We start from the raw sequence: 10,133 nt of genomic DNA on the forward strand, positions 1-10,133 counted from the left end.
GATCCACCTGTCAGTATATATATATATATATATATATATATATATATATATATATATATACTGTATATGATCCACCTGTCATTTTATATAATACTGTCAGGGCCAGATTAAGGCTGCCTGGAAGACGGAGCACTTCATTATGATGGGGCCCCTCCCCACCCCCCATCCTCCCGGAAGTCCCCCGACATTAGGTGCAGTATAGTTCCGCCACATTAGGTTGGCATTATAGTTCCCCACATTAGGTGCAATATAAGTCCCCCCACACTAGGGGTGCAGTACAGTTCCCCCATGTTAGGGGTGCAGTACAGTTCCCCCACATTAGGTGCAGTACAGTTCCCCCACGTTAGGAGTGCAGTACAGTTCCCCCACATTAGGTGCAGTACAGTTCCCCTCCCCCACAATAGGTGCAGTATAGTACCCCCCAATTAGGTGCAGTATAGTTCCCCCCATTACATGCAGTACAGTTCCCCCACATTAGGTGCAGTATAGTTCCCCACATTAGGTGCAGTACAGTTCCCCACTTTAGGTGCAGTATAGTTCCCACATTAGGTGCAGTACAGTTCCCCACATTAGGTGCAGTATAGTTCCCCACATTAGGTGCAGTATAGTTCCCCCACACTAGGGGTGCAGTACAGTTCCCCCATGTTAGGGGTGCAGTACAGTTCCCCCACATTAGGTGCAGTACAGTTCCCCCACGTTAGGGGTGCAGTACAGTTCCCCCACATTAGGTGCAGTACAGTTCCCCTCCCCCACATTAGGTGCAGTATAGTACCCCCCAATTAGGTGCAGTATAGTTCCCCCCATTACATGCAGTACAGTTCCCCCACATTAGGTGCAGTATAGTTCCCCACATTAGGTGCAGTATAAGTCCCCCCACACTAGGGGTGCAGTACAGTTCCCCCATGTTAGGGGTGCAGTACAGTTCCCCCACATTAGGTGCAGTACAGTTCCCCCACGTTAGGGGTGCAGTACAGTTCCCCCACAATAGGTGCAGTACAGTTCCCCTCCCCCACATTAGGTGCAGTATAGTACCCCCCAATTAGGTGCAGTATAGTTCCCCCCATTACATGCAGTACAGTTGCCCCACATTAGATGCAGTATAGTTCCCCACATTAGGTGCAGTACAGTTCCCCACTTTAGGTGCAGTATAGTTCCCACATTAGGTGCAGTACAGTTCCCCACATTAGGTGCAGTATAGTTCCCCACATTAGGTGCAGTATAGTTCCCCACATTAGGTGCAGTACAGTTCCCCCACATTAGGTGCAGTATAGCTCCCCACATTAGGTGCAGTGCAGTTCCCCACATTAGGTGCAGTATAGTTCCCCATATTAGGTGCAGTATAGTTCCCCATATTAGGTGAAGTATAGTTCCCCACATTAGGTGCAGTACAGTTCCCCCACATTGGGTGCAGTACAGTTCCCCCACATTAGGTGCAGTACAGTTCCCCACATTAGGTGCAGTATAGTTTCCCCACATTAGGTGCAGTATTAATCTCCATATTAGGTGCAGTACAGTTCCTCCATATTAGGTGCAGTACAGTTCCCCCACATTAGGTGCAGTACAGTTCCCCCATATTAGGTGCAGTACAGTTCCCCCACATTAGGTGCAGTACAGTTCCCCCACATTAGGCGCAGTACAGTTTCCCCACAGACATACAGCCTTCAGCCATATACAGTGTATGGCTGGAGGCTGTATGCCTGTTTACTGCCCCAGTATTCCTACCACCTACGGGCCATAGCAGTAGGTCCCGGGACCGGAGAGGAGCAGTGGTTGGAACACTGAATATGACGTACTGGTGAATGGTGACTTACCATGCGCGCGTCCTCCTCACTGCTCCGCTCTGCTCTTCTATGGGCGCTCGCTCGGGACGTCAATGACGACCCTGCATGCACTACCTCCCGGCGGCCCCAGCGTTTTTGAAGTTAACGCGGGGCCGCAGAGAGGTAACAGGGACATCCTTGTGTCGTGAAAAGATTTTTCGGGAGACAGGGATGTCCCTGCGGGCACGGTGCCTGGAGCAGGCGCTCCATGGGCAGATGATCCGGCCCTGTTCCTGTATACACATCTCTGTAGATCATATACTGTATTTTCCTATATACACATCTCTGTAGATCATATACTGTATTTTCCTGTATACACATCTCCAAAGACTATATACAGTATATTCCTGTATACACATCTCTACAGACTATATACAGTAAATTCCTGTATACACATCTCTACAGACTATATACAGTAAATTCCTGTATAGACATCTCTATATAACATATACAGTATATTCCTGTATACACATCTGTGTAGACCATATACAGTATATTCCTGTATACACATCTCCAAAGACTATATACAGTATATTCCTGTATACACATCTCTACAGACTATATACAGTAAATTCCTGTATACACATCTCTACAGACTATATACAGTAAATTCCTGTATACACATCTCTATATAACATATACAGTATATTCCTGTATACACATCTCTGTAGACCATATACAGTATATTCCTGTATACACATCTCTACAGACTATATACAGTATATTCCTGTATACACATCTCTATAGATCATATACAGTATATTCCTGTATACACATGTCTACACACCATATACAGTATATTCCTGTATACACATCTCTATATATCATATACAGTATATTCCTGTAAACACATCTCTATAGACCATATACAGTATATTCCTGTATACACATCTCTACAGACTATATACAGTATATTCCTGTATACACTACTCTATATATCATATACAGTATATTCCTGTATTCACATCTCTATAGACCATATACAGTATATTCCTGTATACACATCTCTATAGACCATATACAGTATATTCCTGTATACACATCTCTATAGACCATATACAGTATATTCCTGTATACACATCTCTATAGATCATATACGGTATATTCCTGTATACACATCTCTATAGACCATATACGGTATATTCCTGTATACACATCTCTATAGACCATATACAGTATATTCCTGTATACACATCTCTATAGACCATATACAGTATATTCCTGTATACACATCTCTATAGACCATATACAGTATATTCCTGTATACACATCTCTATATAACATATACAGTATATTCCTGTATACACATCTCTATAGACCATATACAGTATATTCCTGTATACACATATCTATAGACCATATACTATATATTCCTGTATACACATCTCTATAGATCATATACTGTATATTCCTGTATACACATCTCTATATATAATATACTGTATATTCCTGTATACACATCTCTGTAGATCATATACTGTATATTCCTGTATACACATCTCTATAGATCATATACTGTATATTCCTGTATACACATCTCTATAGATCATATACTGTATATTCCTGTATACACATCTCTATAGATCATATACTGTATATTCCTGTATACACATCTCTATAGATCATATACAGTATATTCCTGTATACACATCTCTATAGATCATATACTGTATATTCCTGTATACACATCTCTATATATCATATATAGTATATTCCTGTATACACATCTTTATAGATCATATACTGTATATTCCTGTATACACATCTCTATAGATCATATACTGTATATTCCTGTATACACATCTCTATAGATCATATACAGTATATTCCTGTATACACATCTCTAAAGATCATATACAGTATATTCCTGTATACACATCTCTAAAGATCATATACAGTATATTCCTGTATACACATCTCTATAGACCATATACTGTATATTCCTGTATACACATCTCTATAGATCATATACTGTATATTCCTGTATACACATCTCTATAGATCATATACTGTATATTCCTGTATACACATCTCTATATAACATATACAGTATATTCCTGTATGCACATCTTTATAGATCATATATTGTATATTCCTGTATACACATCTCTATAGATCATATACTGTATATGTATCTATCTATCTCATATCTATCTATCTATCTCATATCTATCTGTCATCTATTTCATATCTATCTATCTCATATCTATCTATCTCATATCTATCTATCTATCTCATATCCATCTATCTCATATCTATCTATCTCATATCCATCTATCTCATATCTATATATCTATCTATCCATCTATCTCATATCTATCTATCTATCTATCTCATATCTATTTATCTCATATCTATCTATCATCTATCTCATATCTATCTATCTCATATTTATCTATCATTCATCTCATATCTATCTATCATCTATCTTATATCTATCTATCTCATATCTATCTATCACCTATCTCATATCTATCTATCTCATATCTATCTATCATCTATCTTATATCTATCTATCTCATATCTATCTATCACCTATCTCATATCTATCTATCTCATATCTATCTATCTCATATCTATCTATCTATCTATCTATCTATCTATATATATATATATATATATATATATATATATATATATATATATCATATCTATCTATTACACAACAAAAATAGCAACATTCTTTCCAGAGATGGATGTTTGAACAATATAAGGTGCTGGTCCCGGCAGAGGTTAGGACCTAGTCCACAATGTCCCTCTCAGGATAAAACAAATAGTCCAGTTCACTAAAGTGAGAAAAATCTAAATTTTCCAAGCTCAAGCTTGAGAAAGACTCAGGAGTGGATCGAAAAGTTGCTATATTTAGCACATGAGATGGAATACATTTAGATTTTTTTCACTTTATTTGGAGTGCTGCACTGGACTTTTTTTTTTATCTATCTATCTATCTATCTATCTAGTATGTATTTTATATCTATCTCATATCTATCTATCTCATATCTATCTATCTATCTCATATCTATCTATCTATCTCATATCTATCTATCTCATATCTATCTATCCCATATCTATCTATCTATCTCACATCTATCTATCTCATATCTATCTATCTCATATCTATCTATCCCATATCTATCTATCTATCTATCTCATATCTATCTATCCCATATCTATCTATCTATCTATCCCATATCTATCTATCTATCTATCTATCTATCTCATATCTATCCCATATCTATCTATCTATCTCACATCTATCTATCTCATATCTATATATCTCATATCTATCTATCTATCTATCTCATATCTATCTATCTATCTAATATCTATATATATATCTCATATCTATCTATCTATCTATCTCATATCTATCTATCTATCTATCTATCTATCTATCTATCCCATATCTATCTATCTATCTCATATCTATCTATCCCATATCTATCTATCTATCTCACATCTATCTATCTCATATATATATATCTCATATCTATCTATCTATCTATCTATCTATCTATCTCATATCTATCTATCTATCTAATATCTATATATATATATATCTCATATCTATCTATCTATCTATCTAATATCTATCTATCTCATATCTATCTATCTATGTATCTCACATCTATCTATCTAATATCTATCTATCTATCTCATATCTATCTATCTAATATCTATCTAATATCTATCTATCTCATATCTATCGATCTCATATCTATCTCATATCTATCTATCTCATATCTATCTATCTATCTCATATATATATCATATCTATCTATCTCACATCTATGTATCTATCTATCTCATATCTATCTATCTATCTATCTCATATCTATCTATCACATATCTTTTCTGCCTTTAGATCAGAGGGAAACTCATAGCAGAACCGATCCCATTCATGTGAATGGGGTAGTTCATCATCATCCGGTTCCTCATTTTGGACATATATATATATATATATATATATATATATATATATATATATGCCTAGTCTAATAAATTGTCAAATCCATCCCCATCCCCCACCCTCCTGAAGCCATTATTATTATTATTACTATTATTATTATCCCTGTGGATTGATTCACTGAGCTGAGAGATAACAGAGCGCCCATCATCCATTATGAAATCCCATAAATGACATCTATTATTTACCTATATGGGACTAAGATGACATTTCCAATAGGTTGTCTGGGAGTCCGGAGTGACATCTCTATAAAGTCATTACAGGAGGCTGGTAAAGGGGGGTAATGGCTTTATAATAGATTGGGCTCCTTCAGGCGTGACAATCTCTCTCCTGCCTCTGCTAATATCTATGGAGGAACTCCCAGGGAGGAAGGACAGCAATCCCCAACCTCTCACTCTCCGGCTGAGAGTTGTAGTTTGCCATTAGCAAAAGCTTTCTCTCCTCTAGAGATACATTCTGTATTATCAGTATTACTGCATCTTTATTATAATTAAATAAGTAGTAAATTAATACTATAGGAGTTCTATAACATTTACTCCCTGTTCTCTACCTAGGGCAACAATCCCCAACTGCGACTCTCCAGCTGTTGCAAAACTACAACTCCCAGCATGCCCTGACAGCCGAAGGCTGTCAGGGCATGCTGGGAGTTGTTGTTTTGCAACACCTAGGTTTGGGGAATTACTCCTTTTGAGATACATAGTTGGGTTTCCAGTGCTGGCAATTCCATGATATCACTTTATTGTTTAGCATTATTATTATTATTATATTTGTTACTATTATTATTATTAGTATCATATTTATTATTATTATTATTTGTATTATTATTATTATCATAATTTTCATTATTATTATTAACATTATGTTTTATTATTTTTATCATAATTATTATTATTTTTATTATTATTATCATAATTTTTATTATTATATTTTTTATTATCATTATCATATTTATTATTATTATTATTATTATTGTTATCATAATTTCTATTATTATTATTATTATCATTATTTTTATTATTACTACTATTATTATGTGTTATTATGATGATTACTATTATTGTTACTATTATTATTGTCAATATTATTGTGTTGTTGTTATTAAAAATAATGACAACACAATAATAATAATAACAATATTAGTAATCATCATAATAACACATAATAATAAGAGTAATAATAATACAAATAATTAAAAAATAAATAATTATTATTATTATGATCATTCAATCTCTGTTTATTCTAATGAAATAAAGTACTTAATTAATACTATATGCTATAGCGTTTACTTCCTTTACTTTATCCAGGGCAACCAATCCCAACTGTGATTCTCCAGCTGTTGCAACACTACAACTCCCAGCATGTCTAGACAGCCATAGGCATGCTGGGATTGTAATTGTAACAAACCCTCAGCTGTGAGATGTGTCAAGTCTACTGTATAGGTCTTAATAAGGCTGGGTTCACATATGTCCGGCATCCGGCATAGGGGAACTCAGCCTAAATCTGACAAAACTGATGCCACAACTGATGTCCATTTTTTTCTGGGCAACGGACAGGGGAACGCAGCAAGCTGCGTTCCCCTGTCCGGTGCCCTCCGGCCTGTCCAATCATCCGGCGTCAAAATTGAGACGCTGGATGATTGTGAACTGTCCCATTCAAATGAATGGGATCAGTTCTAGCATCAGTTTCCCTCCGGTGCACGTCGGAGGGAAACTGTGCCGGACGACTGATATATGTGAACCCAGCCTTAGTAAATGGGCTCCTCCCCCTTTAGCTGTCAGGGCATGCTGGGAGTTGTAGTTCTTCAACTGCTAGGTTTGGAGGGGGATCATTCCTCTAGAGATACATTTTTTTAATCTAATATTTCCAGTGCTGGCTATCCCATTATATCACTTTATTGTTTAGCATATTCTTATGTTATTATGTTGTATTATTGTATCTTTGTTTATTATAATTAAATAAGTACTTCATTAATACCATAGGAGTTCTATAGCATTTACTCCCACTCTCTATCCAGGGCAGCAATTCTCATCTGTGACTCTCTACTGTTGCAAAACTACAACTCCCAGCATGCCCTGACTGCTATAGCATATAGTATTAATTAAGTACTTTATTTCATTATAATAAACAGAGATTGAAGGATCATAATAATAATACTAATTATTATTATTATTTATTTGTATTATTATAATTTTTTATTATTTGTATTATTATTACTATTATTATTACTATTATTATGTGTTATTATGATGATTACTATTATTGTTATTATTATTGTGTTGTTGTTATTATTAATAATGACAACAATAATAATAAACAGAGATTGAATGATCATGATAATAATAATAATAATTATTTATTTGTATTATTATATTTTATTATTTGTATTATTATTACTATTATTATGTGTTATTATGATGATTACTATTATTGTTATTATTATTGTGTTGTTATTATTAATAATGACAATAATAATAATAAACAGAGATTGAATGATCATAATAATAATTATTATTATTATTATTTATTTGTATTATTATAATTTTTTATTATTTGTATTATTATTACTATCACTATTATTATTACTATTATTATGTGTTATTATGATTATTACTATTATTGTTATTATTATTGCGTTGTTGTTATTATCAATAATGACAATAATAATAATAGTAACAATAATAGTAATCATCATAATAACACATAATAATAATAATAGTAATAATAATGATAATAATAATAATGATAATAATAACAATAATAGTAATAATAATAATAATAATAGTAATAATAATGATAATAGTAATAATAATAATAATAATAATAGTAATAATAATAATGATAATAATAACGATAATAGTAATAATAATAATAGTAATAATAATGTTAATAGTATTAATAATAATAGTAATAATAATAATGATAATAATAACGATAATAGTAATAATAATAGTAATAATAATGATAATAGTAATAATAATAATAGTAATAATAATAATGATATTGATAATAGTAATAATAATAATAATAGTAATAATAATGATAATAGTAATAATAATAATAATAATAATAATGATAATAATAATAGTAGTAATAATAATACTAATAATAATAATGCTAAACAATAAAGTGATATCATGGAATTGCCAGCACTGGAAACCCAACTATGTATCTCAAGAGGAGTAATTCCCCAAACCTAGCTGTTGCAAAACAACAACTCCCAGCATGCCAAAGGCTGTCAGGCCATGCTGGGAGTTGTAGTTTTGCAACAACTAGGTTTTGGGGGAGTCACTTCTCCAGAGATACATACATGAGTTTCCAGTGCTGGCTTTACTATTCCATCACTTTATTGTTTAGAATGTTATTATGTTATTGTGTTGTATTGTCTTTTATTATAATGACATCAGTACCGAATTAATACTAATATTGTGCCACAGCATTTACTTTAGGGAATCCCAGGCAGAAAACTCACCTATGCATCCCTAGAGTAGGGATTCCCCAAACCTAGCTGTTTCAGAACTACAACTCCCAGCAGGACATGCTGAGAGTTGTAGTTCTGCAACAGCCGGAGAGTCACAGTGTATGGATCGCTGCCCTAACAAGTCCTTCCTGGCAGGGATTCCCCTTTCCCCCTTAGATTGCTAAAATAAATTCTATAGTCTTAAGAGAGAACTGATTTAATTATAATAAACAAAAAAAGACAATAAAGTAACATACAAATAGCTAAAGACTAAAGTCATATAATGGGACATCCAGCACTGCAAACTCTCTGAAACAGGGATTTCCCAAAGCTAGCTGTTGCAAAACTACAACCCCCAGCATGCCCTGACAGGGCATGCTGGGAGTTGTAGTTCTGCAACAGCCAGCTCCTGTAAAGATACATATTTGAGTTTCCAGTGCTGGATATTATCCCATTATATTATTTACTGTCTGGTATTTATGTTGTGTTATTGTTTCTATCTTTATTATAATTAAATTAATTAGTACTAAATTACTATTATACTAACAGTTATTTTAGCAATTTAGGGAGGAAATCCTAAGCAGGAAGAACTTTTTTTTTTTTTGGCTGTGACTCTCTCCAGCTGTTGCAAAACTACAACCCCCAGCATGCCCTGACAGCCTTCGGCTGTCAGGGCATGCTGGGAGTTGTAGTTCTGCAACAGCTAGCTAATGGAGAGGGGGGGGGGGTGTGTGGAATCACTTTTCCAGAGATACATTATTTGAGCTTAGATACATATTTGAGTTTCCAGTGGTGGAAAAAAAAAAAAAAAAAAAAAACTTTTGGACTTTGGCTGCTGTGTTTTTGCACAGGGGGACTGGGAGCCTGGCGCCTGCTGATGGTGAAATAG

At 34.1% G+C, this 10,133-nt stretch overlaps 1 protein-coding gene across 2 annotated transcripts in view; it reads left to right on the plus strand.

Moving 5' to 3' along the window:
* GATA4 (GATA binding protein 4) overlaps positions 1-10,133 on the plus strand; it is a 123,945-nt gene that overhangs the window by 73,355 nt on the left and 40,457 nt on the right. The gene's annotated exons all lie outside the window — the stretch shown is intronic.

This window comes from Hyla sarda, chromosome 3 (assembly GCF_029499605.1).
Source record: "Hyla sarda isolate aHylSar1 chromosome 3, aHylSar1.hap1, whole genome shotgun sequence".
NCBI lineage: Eukaryota > Metazoa > Chordata > Amphibia > Anura > Hylidae > Hyla > Hyla sarda.